Source organism: Fundulus heteroclitus, chromosome 5, assembly GCF_011125445.2.
Source record: "Fundulus heteroclitus isolate FHET01 chromosome 5, MU-UCD_Fhet_4.1, whole genome shotgun sequence".
NCBI classification, from domain to species: domain Eukaryota; kingdom Metazoa; phylum Chordata; class Actinopteri; order Cyprinodontiformes; family Fundulidae; genus Fundulus; species Fundulus heteroclitus.
In genome coordinates this window covers 19,353,746-19,366,089 of record NC_046365.1, presented here as the reverse complement: position 1 = coordinate 19,366,089, position 12,344 = coordinate 19,353,746, and the positions used below count along the sequence as shown (strand labels likewise).

General features: G+C 41.6%; 1 protein-coding gene across 9 annotated transcripts in view; it reads left to right on the top strand.

The window, feature by feature from the left end:
* Positions 1-12,344, top strand: part of LOC105940158 (endonuclease V) — an 80,889-nt gene that overhangs the window by 21,701 nt on the left and 46,844 nt on the right. The window lies entirely within an intron of this gene.

Genomic DNA, 12,344 nt, shown 5'->3' with positions numbered 1-12,344 from the left:
GTGTAGAAGAGGAGGGATCGTGTGTGAAAAAAAAAAACATTGCCGATGCCGTGTGGGTCTTTTGCACTCCGTCACACTTTGAGACGATGAGCTTTCACGTTACAGGGATCAGTGGGAAGGAATGCCGAGAATTATTTTCCCAATTCACCCTGAAATTGTACTTTACTTTCTGAAGCAAATTAACTTCTCAGGAGTGATCTATTTTATTGAATAGGTCTGTACTTCTGAGCTATATTTTTGCCTTTTTGACTAAAGAGGCGCTCTTGTCTGGACATGGTTTCCATGTTTTGGGGTGTTTTGGGCTTCCAGCTGCAGCTCACTGTTTTGATCTTCAGCCATTAATATTCAGGAGGGCCTGTACAGGAAGGGGCGGAGCTAAGCGTGTTGGTTTCTGCAGCGCTGCTGTGGGAGGTCCTGTGCCAGCTTGGGGAGATGAAAACGACTCTCTATTGATTTTGACCAAAAGTAGTAAATAATTCATTTGTTGTGTTTCTGTTACATCAAAGATATTGATTATTGACAACGCCATCAGTAGATTATGACAGATTTTTATTGCAAATATCCTATTTGTTCACAATGCAATGAAAAAGGTTCATTGCATCGTAATTAAACTTAACAGTGGACTTGAGGCGCTTTCCCACATATTCATCCTTTGTTCACTCCAAACAGTGATTGGTGCCAGTTAACAAGACGCCACCTGTCAATCAGTCCTGGAGGCTCGTCAGCAGCTGACCAATCAGCTGTTGCTATTTGTCCCAAAGGGAAACGCCCCCCTACCTGCAGCAGCTGCAGGCCCTTTACCTCCGGCAGCATTGTTGAGCACCGTTTATTCCTTTCCCAAATCCTAATAGGAGTCTAGAAAAATATCAAACATGGATAAAGGCATGCAACCGAACACAACAGCGATTGATGGGGAACTACCGCATGTTTGTCTGTATGAAGGTAACGGCAAGCAGATGTTATATTTTTGTTCATAATTACATTGTATGCTTAGTGGTTATATTAAAGGATAATGCTTGATGGTAGTTCTGCTGGGTTTTATGTATTTTGCCTAAATGGATGTTGCAACTTCTTGTTTGCAGGAGTTGAGTCTTTTGCTAGGATCAGTTAAGAGGACTCTGATTTTGCACAAAGCATCTAATAGGTAGTGTAATGTAAACTTTGCACCCCTAATACAGAATTTCACTGTAAATCCTTGTCACGGATAAGTCGATGGCTGCATCTACCACAGTAACTTTAAGTTACTTCCAAGCTGGGTATTTAAACTTGCCTTTTATTGTTGATTTGTTTGTGGTTTTCGTGAAATAATTTCACTGACTTCTTTGCCATAATGTCGGTAGTTAAGGCAAAATACCTCACTGTCACTGCAGACAAAAAACCTATTTCTTCACATAAACATATGGTCAATGCCAAAAAGCCCAAGCTTTGTATCGTCCATGGTTCTGGTTAAAGCTGCGTCTGGGGGAAGCCACGCTTTGCTGCAGGAGCTTCCTTCCCATCCTGCTGTCTGAGGTTGGTGGTAACATAAATGTGGCTCCTAGTGGATAAAAGAAATAAAATGGGCCTCTGTGGTATCCCATATCCATTGACCAAGGAAATAGGAAGTTGTGGTTATTAATTAGAAGAATTAGAATTCATAAAAACTCTTATCAACTTGAAAAAGGAAGGTAAAAAGCACAAAAAATAATTGCCTTTATTTTAGATTGAATTAAGATTTTATGAACTGTCTGCTTTAATACCAGCAAATTTTTGTTGAAAAGTTATTTCTTGAGATGGATATTTTTTCTAAAGTGCTCAGCCTGAGATTCTGCTCCAGCAGTAAAAGATTTATTTATTTTATATTTCCAGAGCTGACAGCAGATCTATCTCTGTCAGTATTATCTTACAAGCTACTAAAGGTTAAGAAATATATACAGTTTGGCTTTCAGGTTTTAAGTGTAAATCTAAATCTATATTTGTTATTTTATTTTTTTTCTATATACAATGTTTCACATAGTTTTAACATTGTAATTCTGAAATGTCCCAAATCTAAGCTTACACATTAGCTGTGGGATTTTTTTTTTTCTTTTAAATTGTCAACAAGAAGATTACAAAGACTGAACCTGAATCAAACTGCTTTCCACTGGTGGCAACTTGGATGCTTGGGAATTTTTTAAATGTCTTTTCTTCGCACCACCAGGCTCCTAAATGAGTTGACCTCCTGCATGCTGCGGCCCCTAAAACGCTGTGTGTGCAGGCACTTATTGAGCATTAATGGCATTAGCCAGATTTAGACAAAAACACAAACTGTTAAAAGTTGTAATAAATATATTCCTCAAGCTGCTGTTGGGAAAATAAACAATTTGACAAGATCCCCCCCCCCCCCCCCCCCCAGCCTGTTTTTATATGTGCCACTAGGCTGCGCTGTGCTTCTGCTGTTTTCACACAGGAAACATGAACTGGAGCGCACATACAGCACATCTCAGACTCGTGCTGGGCTTTTTCTCTTTCAAGGGGAGCTTCAGCACCACACACACACACACACCCCACCAGATTGAGTGTTTATCTCATCAAATATGTGGACATCGGTGGGAGTCAGGAGCACTTTCACCTTTCTCCAGCCCACCACTAGTGGCCCCCCCTTTTCAGCTTTTCCATGTCCGTCTGTCTTTGCCGTAGACGCGCACCTTTCTCCTGTCTCCAACGCTTCCACTCTCACCGATGCCAAGAGAAAACAGAATGCCGCAACAGACCCAGCTAAGGCGAGCGCCGAGGTCACGCTGGAGTCTCAAGTCCCATTTCTGTTCCTCTGCATTTTCAAAGCTCAGTCACAACACTTCAATAAAAACACTGAAACGTTGGAGTGGAAAGAAAAAAAAGAAAAACAAAAAACAGGCTGAGTGTGCTCCCTTTGTGTTCCGACGCTTGCTCTTATATATCTTTATGTTGTCTGATATCGTGTTGTGGTTCATCACAAGGTTATGCACAGAGGAGCCCCGTAGGTTGTCAGACAGGAAGCGCATGAAGTCGGTAAAGCGGGAGCAGATTCTGCTTGAGCTGTTGCAGGGATGTATAAGATAAATGAAAGGCTTTTTACGGTGAAAGGTATCTGTGCCTGAAAAGTTAGTAGAGCAAGATGTTTTTCTTGAGGGGTCTTTAGATATTCATGGGGCTTTGAAACCTATACTTGGAGGACTGACAGCATTTTTTATTTTTATTCTTTTTTTTCTTTTTTTTTTTAGGTTACAGTCTCCCAGCTGTTCGTTTGCAGTCTGGCGACTAAGACGACCAAACCTTGCATCATTTAATTCTTGTCCAACTGGCTGGAGAGCCATTCGTTCCTGCGCCATGTTTTAAGAATGTTTTTCTTAAAACTACTCTGTTATTATTGCCATCCATCGTTATCTTCTTATTGGCTAGAAACACTTATAAAAGTTATTTTAGCAGCTATTAAAACATTCTTTTCAGAGATGGTGTAATCCATTTCTTTAAGCGATCCTGATTTCTGAATTTAGACGTCAGCCGTTGACAATAGTTTCCTATCTATGCTGTAACTCAAACGTGTGTTGTTGTTGTTTTAGGTTACATTCTTGCATAAGCTTATCTACTCAGACTGTCAGATATACTGATGTTTGTGTCCATATCTTTGCTTTTATTTATATTTACAAGATCCATACTTGTATGCCGCTGATGATGATGACTGTTTCATGGCTGTAATCATGTTCACGTCAACTGCAGGGCTGCTAAATGTGAACTGAACAGATCTAGAGGGAGAGAGAAGAAGGGAATCATTGACCAAAACAGAACGGCAACTTCAGAGAAGCTGCTGCTGTCCACTGGTGATTGTAAGGGGCTGTAAAACGAAGTGGCCTGAAGAGTTGCTGCATTCAGCGCTAAAAAAAATAATTACGCTGGATTTGTGTGATTTAACAGACCTTTCTGCTGCCGACGATTTATTAATTATTCACAAGCTGAGGTGGCATTATACCGAGATCAAACATCTCCGTAAAGAAGAAGTCGGCGCACTCAAGAACTTACGATGGCGATCATTTCAAACAGTTTCTAACAACTTTAATTAGTGATTAGCACCTTCTCGGGTCCCAGGGAGCTGTTAGCTCCAGCAGCACCATTTGATTTGAGCAATCCAGCGTTAGGATCGCATCCAGCCTGCAAGGCATCGTTGTAATCTGCAGGGGAAGCCTCGGCTGCATCTCTACCGTTAGCCCAGCTAACACACTGCATGCTGGCTGCAGCCTCCACCTGGCATAACATAAACAGCAACGTCTATATTTAGGGTATGATTAGTCCATCCATCTATTTTGTCTGTCCTTCCATTTGTCTGTAAAGCAGGATTTTTGCCATGCTTCTATGTTTTTAGACTTTGTCTTTGGAGAAACGACTGCATTCATTTCACAAAGAAAGCCAAGTTGTTTATCTTTAACGCTCCGTTATCATCCAATTACTTATGCGGCACTTTATTTGCTTAATTAGTTAAACTCTAAAATTATGCAAATGGTTTTATTTGAATAGTACATTCACATTTTTATCGAAGTTGTGAGCGGGTAACGTTAACAGCAAATATATTTCACATTCAGAATGACTACAGGTGGACAGCAGAAGCAGAAAGAAAGGAAAAAAAACAAGAACAAAGTCTCTTCAGCAGCGTTATATTTTCTGTCTAATAAACTCGTCTCACCCCAGAACGAGAGAAACCCGGCCCTCCCCGGCTTGAGGGATTCAGAAAGTTGAAAGGCAAAGATGACATCATGGTTTGAGTCTGCAGTGAGGGCTGATGTGTGAATGCACTGCAGCAGAATCGTACGGAGGAACCACTAAAAACACTCGCTCACACACTCGCGGGGAGCCAATTCACACCCCGTCTCGGCTGTGCTCCCCCACTCCATTAAATTCTCACACTGCCTCGCCGTCTCACGCTCCAACATGCGAGGGAACGTTAAAGACGGGCAGACATCTGCCTCGGCCCGTCCTCCGCAATCATCGCGGCAGCGAGAGTAACAAGTAGAGGGCAGGCGGGGGGGGGGGGGGGGGGGGAAGCTCACATGTCAGATCTAAAGTGATGAATCTAATCCGTGTGAGTTTGGGTCGCCGAACGGTTCAGAAAGCCGGCAGCGCCTCAGCATCATCAAGTGATGTTATGTTGCCATCATGTGAGGCACGACTCACTTACCGGGTGATTTGTGAACGTAATTACCAAGCTGACGTCAAGCCTGGGGCATTGTTACTATAGATAACCTTATAGTGGCAGATTTACTACTGCTTCAGGAAAAGCACAAGGCAATCAATGTTTTTTTTAATCATTAAGGAGCCTTCGGTGTGCTACATGAGTGTGTTTTCTACATAGCTGCACAGCTGTAGTAGTTTTCTGGGATTTAGTTTGGACCTTTTGGAATAAAAACAACTGAGAAATGTGGGTTTAATATCCATCAGATTTACATATTTGAATAAACAGGTGGAGAAAATGCATCTGTTTCAGACCAATCCACCCCTTCGCTGATTCACACTCCCTTCCTCTTTGCATTTTGTACCTAAGAACAAACTATTTTGTACCCATGTACTTAAAACAATTGAGTAAGAGAGTTTATTTTGTATTGGATTTAAGTGTTATCACGAATTGAGGAGGTAATGGAGCATTTAAATGCTCTAATTGTTTCGACACTGCTGATTAAACAAACAAAAAAAAAAAGTGAAAGCTAGAAGTTGGTTATGATCCAGCATTTCAGCTGCTAGATCCTGATCTGGAACAGAGCAGGGCTTCAAAAACGCAAAAAGAAAGAAACTGAAGAAAGAGACAAAACAAATTAAATAGGTGAATTATATAAAACTGCATTTTAATTCAACATTTGCCAAGATCCTCCAAACAACACTAAAAGGACCAAATTCTATGAAGTGTCTGTGGGTAGTAAAATAAATAAAGCAGGTGGAAATCCGTGCTCATGCTTTACTAAACTGTGCTTTGAGTTTCTGCAATCCGTTCACGCAGATTACTCAGTGACATCTGCCGAGAGCTCATGGCCCACACCTGCGTCTCGGCTCATCTCAGTGTAAAATAAATAGTCACTATAGCTGTGAGGTGTGCTGATTAAAACAGGGCTTTAACTTTATATATGACAACATTTCCACAGAATTTACCTCGCAGGTGGAGGTACGTAAAACGCAGAAGGGAGGAGCGATAATTAGTTTATACATGCTGGATTTTGTTCACCTGGTGGGACCGTTGCTCCATGCGGTGAATCTGGTTTCATGAAGCTGGTCCATGGTCTGTGTTTTTTTTTTTTTTTTACTTTTACATTTTTATATTGTTGGAGATTGAAAATGTTCTAAATTTATTAGATATATAAATAAATGGAGCAAAAATTGTGAAAACAAGAAAAAAAAATTAACACCAAAACAGCTAATTTATCTGTTTTCTGTTCGAAGCTTTTAAACAAACAAAATAATTGCCTTAATATGCAAACCAGAAAAGCTTTAAAACAGTTTTTTTTTTTTTTGAGAATAACAACAACCCGTCTTATCAAATTGCTAAATACAATCTTTAATCAAAGAGTTCAGCATTCATTTGTGGAATAGAGGTCAATTTTTCCATTATATAGACATGATGATAGAATTCTCTTTTCTATTATTGTTGGGGGTTTCAAATCTTTCAAATTCACTGTAATTATTTTTTTTGCAACCAATAATAAAATCCGTATAATATATCTTTGCTTTGTATTGAAATCCTGGTTTGACATAACTCCCAGTACGGTCTGTGCTTTTAAGCCAGTTGTGTATCCAAAAGTTTCCAGCTCTAAACTGGCACTGGTTCTCGCTTCACCCCAGTTATTTGTTTTTCTGCAGTTGGCTCTAGCGCCGACAAATTGCTTCTTTCTCTCTGAGCTCCGGCAGGAGAAGGAGCCGCGACCATCAGAAGCTATTATAGTCATAATGCCTATTAAACATAACGACTTCCCTGAACCTCACTTCAAAAAATCCGGATTAACTTTTTGAGTCGAAAGTCCTTACTGACTTATGCAGCAGGACAACGACCAGAAGCATACCATCGGTTTCACTTGTAAATGGCCTAACAGCAAAATAAAGCAGAGGTTTTGAAGTGGCCTAGTTAAAGTCTACAGGTAAATCAGATTGAGATGCTGTGGCATGACCTTAAACAGGCCGTTCATGTGTGTGGGTGAATCCAAACAATTGTGCAAAGAGGAGTGGGCTAATAATTCAGATTCCTGACAGGTTATCTCAAACGCTCAGCAGCAAACGTGGCTGTTGCTCTACAAGGTTGGCACAACCTGCTGTTAGGTTTTAGGAGGCAGTTACTTTTTCAAAGTTGTCGACATTGAATGCATTCATTATTTTAAAATTTCACACTTCTATATTTTGGAAATCTGTTATGAAATTCTTAGAAATGCAAACCTTCTTCCTACTGCCACAGGAACATATTTATTAAGGTGTGCAGCCCCTCTGGTTAGATTATCGCTCGTTGTCCAGGCTGTTTGGCAGACACACACGTGTTCACACAGACCACAGAAGCACGCCTTCCTCCTTCCTCCCTTTCCCACTGAAGTCACTTAAGGGCTCTAATATACAGCAGTCCATCAGAAAGCTAATTTTCTTCAAGCTAATGTTCCCTGACAAACTTACTTCAGACCGCTTCACTGGCAGCCGCTTGCTTCAGCAGAAAATGGCTACGCAAAATAAACTGAAAGGCGGTCGTGTTGGACGCAGGTTATAGCTACGCCATCCAAATGGTAATCGAAAAGAAAGCAGCTGTTTGAGAGCTGTCAGATTTTTTCTTCTGAGCCGAAGGATGAGATGTTCAAGGAACAACACTACAATTACAATCAGTTGTTTTTCAGTGGAGCGGGTTGCTTTCTAGGTGCATCTTCTCTTTCTAATGAGGAGAACTTACTTATGTTTGTTTGGTTCTGCTGCAGGCCAGTATTTCTAAAAGCTTTCCATCAGACCAAGCTCTGTATATAGAATAGAATAGAGTTCAACGTTTTCACTGCACATGTCTCAAATACAAGCAACGAAATGCAGTTTGCATCCAACCAGAAGTGCTTCACTATTGCACAATAACACTGTTATGATTGTGCTACAGTTGTAAATATGAATTAATACAAATATATACAGGCTATAAATGTACTATAACTGTAAGTATAAATATATACAGGCTATAAATGTACTATAACTGTAAGTATAAATATATACAGGCTATAAATGTACTATAACTGTAAGTATAAATATATACAGGCTATAAATGTACTATAACTACAAGTATAAATATATACAGGCTATAAATGTACTATAACTACAAGTATAAATATATACAGGCTATAAATGTACAAACTATGACCAGGTTATGTGTATGAAAGCAAAAAGAATAGAGAATAAACAGTATATAAATAATATTTATGAACAGGGGCAGAGTTCAGGAGTGTGATAGCTGTGGGGAAGAAGCCGTTTCCGTAACTGGCTGTCTTGGTCCGGAGGCTCCTGTAGCGCCTCCCAGAGGCCAGGAGAGTGAATAGTTGGTGTGCTGGGTGACTGGAGTCTTTGATGATTTTCCCAGCCCTCCTAAGACACCGCTTCCTATAGCAGGAAGTGCTGCTCCAGTGATGCACTGGACGGCTTTCACCATCCTCTGCAATGCATTCTGGTCTGAAGCGGAGCAGCTCCCGTACCAGACTGTGTGCCGTTGGTTAGGATGCTGTCAATGGTGCAGTGGTAGAAGTTCACCAGGATGTCTGAGGACAGGCATTTTTTTTCTCAGAGTCCTCAAAAAAAAAACCCTGCTGGTGAGCCTTCTTGACCTGCTTGGAACAACCGGTCGTCCAGGTCAGATCCTCAGAGATGTGGACTCCCAGGAACTAGAAGCCGTTCACTTGCTCCGCCGCCGTCCCTCTGATGTAGATGGGTGGGTGTGGGTCGGCATTCCTCCTGAAGTCCAAACGGGGCCTTTAGGGAAGAGCAGCAGGAATAATGTCGTTGTTGAAAGAAAGCTACAAAAACACAGTCCATTGACGGGACACAGAAAACTTCATCATCAACCTTTATTTAACCAGGATAAGACTCCTTGAGATCAAAGATCTCTTTTTGCAAGAGTCTCCCGACAAAGAGAGAGTTAAACACAGAAGACAGAAAACTTGAAGACTAATGCGCTGTCGACAGATGGGAGCAAAATAAAATGTTTATGCCTAACGCTACACTTCACCCTAAACGGCACTTTCACATAACGAAACTTTGCTGCGGCAGCGTGGTGCTGTGGAGATGCTTTTTCTTCACCAGGTCATAGTTGATGGTGGTGGTGAGAGGGGGGGGGGGGTGCTTGGATGGAGCTAAATACGACACAATCCTAGAAGGAGACCTGTTGTAGTTTACAAAAGATATGAGGCTCTGAGGCTCACCCTCCATATGTAAAATGTCCCTAAACATACAGCCAGGGCTAAAATGGAACGGTTTCAGTCATGGCATATTCATGCATTATTGTGGCCTAGTCAAAGTCCAGACCTACATACAATTTAGAAACTTTGGGAAGAGTTTAAAAAAATATGTCTACAGATCCACTCGCACAGAAGCTCGCATTGACATAATTAATATAATATTAAGAAGAATGGACAGAAATCTGCAAACTCAGCAGGGCTAAAAATGGCTGCACATTTTCCAGACTTTCATTTGTGGAAAAGACAAGCGATTTGTGTCACACACTACTTTGCGTCGGGTCAGTCAGACGAAGGATCCCTTGAAAAATACGTTTGCAGTTGAAACATGGCAAAATGGGGAAAATGTTCAGGTGGTGTGAATACTTTTGCAGGGAGATGTATTTGTTTAGACTGTGTCAGGAGTCTGTCTTTATCTGCTTGTTTCCAGGTTTGAATCCATTACTGTCCGATCCACTCCTCCTCCTCCACACTCTGATGGGAATATATCCATTTATAATGGGACTCCGTAGAGACTCCCCTCTCTGTCTGAGTGCTTTGTACAAGGTGGAAGTAACTAGTTATGCTCTTTCTTCTCCATTTGTTTTCCATTTCTGTTAAATCAGTTATGCAGGATGTGGGATGGAGGGAGGAAAAAAAAAAGTTTGTCGTTTCCCGACAGACTATTTCCTGGAAGTTTTTGACTTGATTTCTGTGATACAGATGTTTACACTGGATCTAAACCGTCCTCAGGTAGCTGCTGAGGACCCAGCAGTGCAGCGCCACAGGGCCGTTTTAAGGAGGTGTACAACTTTCACAGTCTCCACTTTGGGTTTCAATCCATCCCCCTTCTGCATTGAGCTGATGGGGGGGGGGAAGCAAACGTAAAAGCTCTGCAGCTGTGCTCCCAGATTGCAAAAACAGATGGAATTTCAATGTGAGTGATGGGCAACGGGGAGCCCGCATGCAAAGAATAAAAGAGAGTGAGGAGAGGAAGGGAGCACACAATGCATTTGGGTGTTTGAAGAGGAGATATTGCTGACATGTTTTTTTTCGGGGTGCAGTTATTAAAACCTAAAATATATCTGAGGGTTGGAAGATTTCTGGTTTTATTATTTTGAGTTTTTTTGTTTTTTTGTGCTCTAATGTGAAGATGCAGGAATTTACTTTCCCACCTTTTTTTTATCCACTTTTGGATGAAAAACAAGCAGTTTTTCTGCTTGTTTGTCGAGCGGATTGTTTTTAGCAAGAATCCACTCCTTTAACTCCCTGTCACCAGCTGGTTTCCTCCTGACCTTGTTCTTCTTCATCAAGCTGATTCTGTCTCCATCCATCCACCCATCCATCCCCTTTACAAGGTTTTCACCACATTATGCTCTCCCTCTCTGTTTCTCCGCTACCAGGCTGTCAAGTAATTTGCCTCACTTTGTTGTTATGCTGTTGATTAAAATTTGAAGAAAGGCACAACTTTGATTAGTTCTTGTGCTTTTCTTAACAAACAGTAATCAAATATTTCATTCCTACTCGGATCAAATTTTTTTGTTTAGGGCGAACTGTCAAATCTGCTTAAGACTGCAACATGTTGTCTTACAAGGAAATTCGTACCCTTAAACCTTTCCACATTGTGTTCCGTTCGAATCAAAAACTTTATAAGGATTTATGTCATAAATCACTCTTAAATCCTCCCTTGTTATCCCTCTTCTTCCCCCCCCCTGTCATCACTGACAACAGTTTGTGCCTAACCTGAACGATAAATAAACAAGGGATGATTTGTAGGCATAAAGTCTCCCTTGGTAAAGCAAATATATTTGGCATGACTAAGGCAGCCAGAGCACCATTTTGCTTTCCATGAAGATGAACAGGACAAGGGGGAAAAAGGAACGGCCTAGTCAAAGTCCAGACCTCAGTCCAATTGTGAATCTGTGGTTAGACTTGAAGATCGCTGTAAAAACCATCCAACATGGAGGAGCTGGAGCAGTTTTTTTTTTTTTTCTTGAGGAATGGGCAAAATGACAATGGCAGGATGTGATGAGCTCATAGAGACTGATCCAAAGCAACCTGCAGCTGGAATTGCTGCAAAGGTTGGCTCTACAAAGTAAAAACTAAACTTTGGATGGGTGGGGGTTAACAGTTTTGCACACTGATAATTTGACTTCATGATGAAAAATGTCATGATTTAGGTTTTTGTTTGCTTTGTTTTTGGACTTTTCTGGACTAATTAGTTTCCGCTCCCCTCAGCCAATCAGACACCAGTCAGTAAGCCCAGATCAGCTCCACCTGCTGGCTGCTGCCACTAGTTACTGCCTACTCTGCTCACCTGTTCCCCTATCTATATACACCTGCCTCAGCCGACTCATCGCTGCCAGGATGTCTCGTCTTGTCTTATGTGCTCTGCCTCTACCAGTTCCTGTATGCTCAGACAGCTGGACTCTCCTGCTCCCCCTCACTGATGAAAGTTTGCCTGTTTCCCCGTGAGTTCCAGCTGCTTGCGCTGCCCGTTCTGGTGTTTCCTCGCTCTGCGCCATCCGTTCTGGTCGGCTCCTGCCTTCATCATTGATTCTGGTCTGCCGCTGTCCGCAGCCCCTGGTCAGTCGGGTTCTGCCATTCACCCCAGCTGCATCCTCTGGTCTTCTGCCCGTTACTGCCTGCCTGCCTCATCTGCCGCTATTCACATTCTGCAATAAACGTTTTAAGAACGGCGCTCTGTGTCCGGCTGAATATCGGGTTCTCCAGCGTTATCCGTAACAGGGAAAAAAATTTAAAAAAATTTAAAGTTGTTCTGTGAGGCAGAAAAAACGACATGAGAAACAAGGGGGGGTGAATATTTTTGCAAGACACTGTAGAATGGGCGGCAGGATTTAAAAGGAACAGATGGGCTTGAAAAGAAAATCAGCGACACAGAAGACTTATTTCACTAAACCAACGAGGGAAAACGAC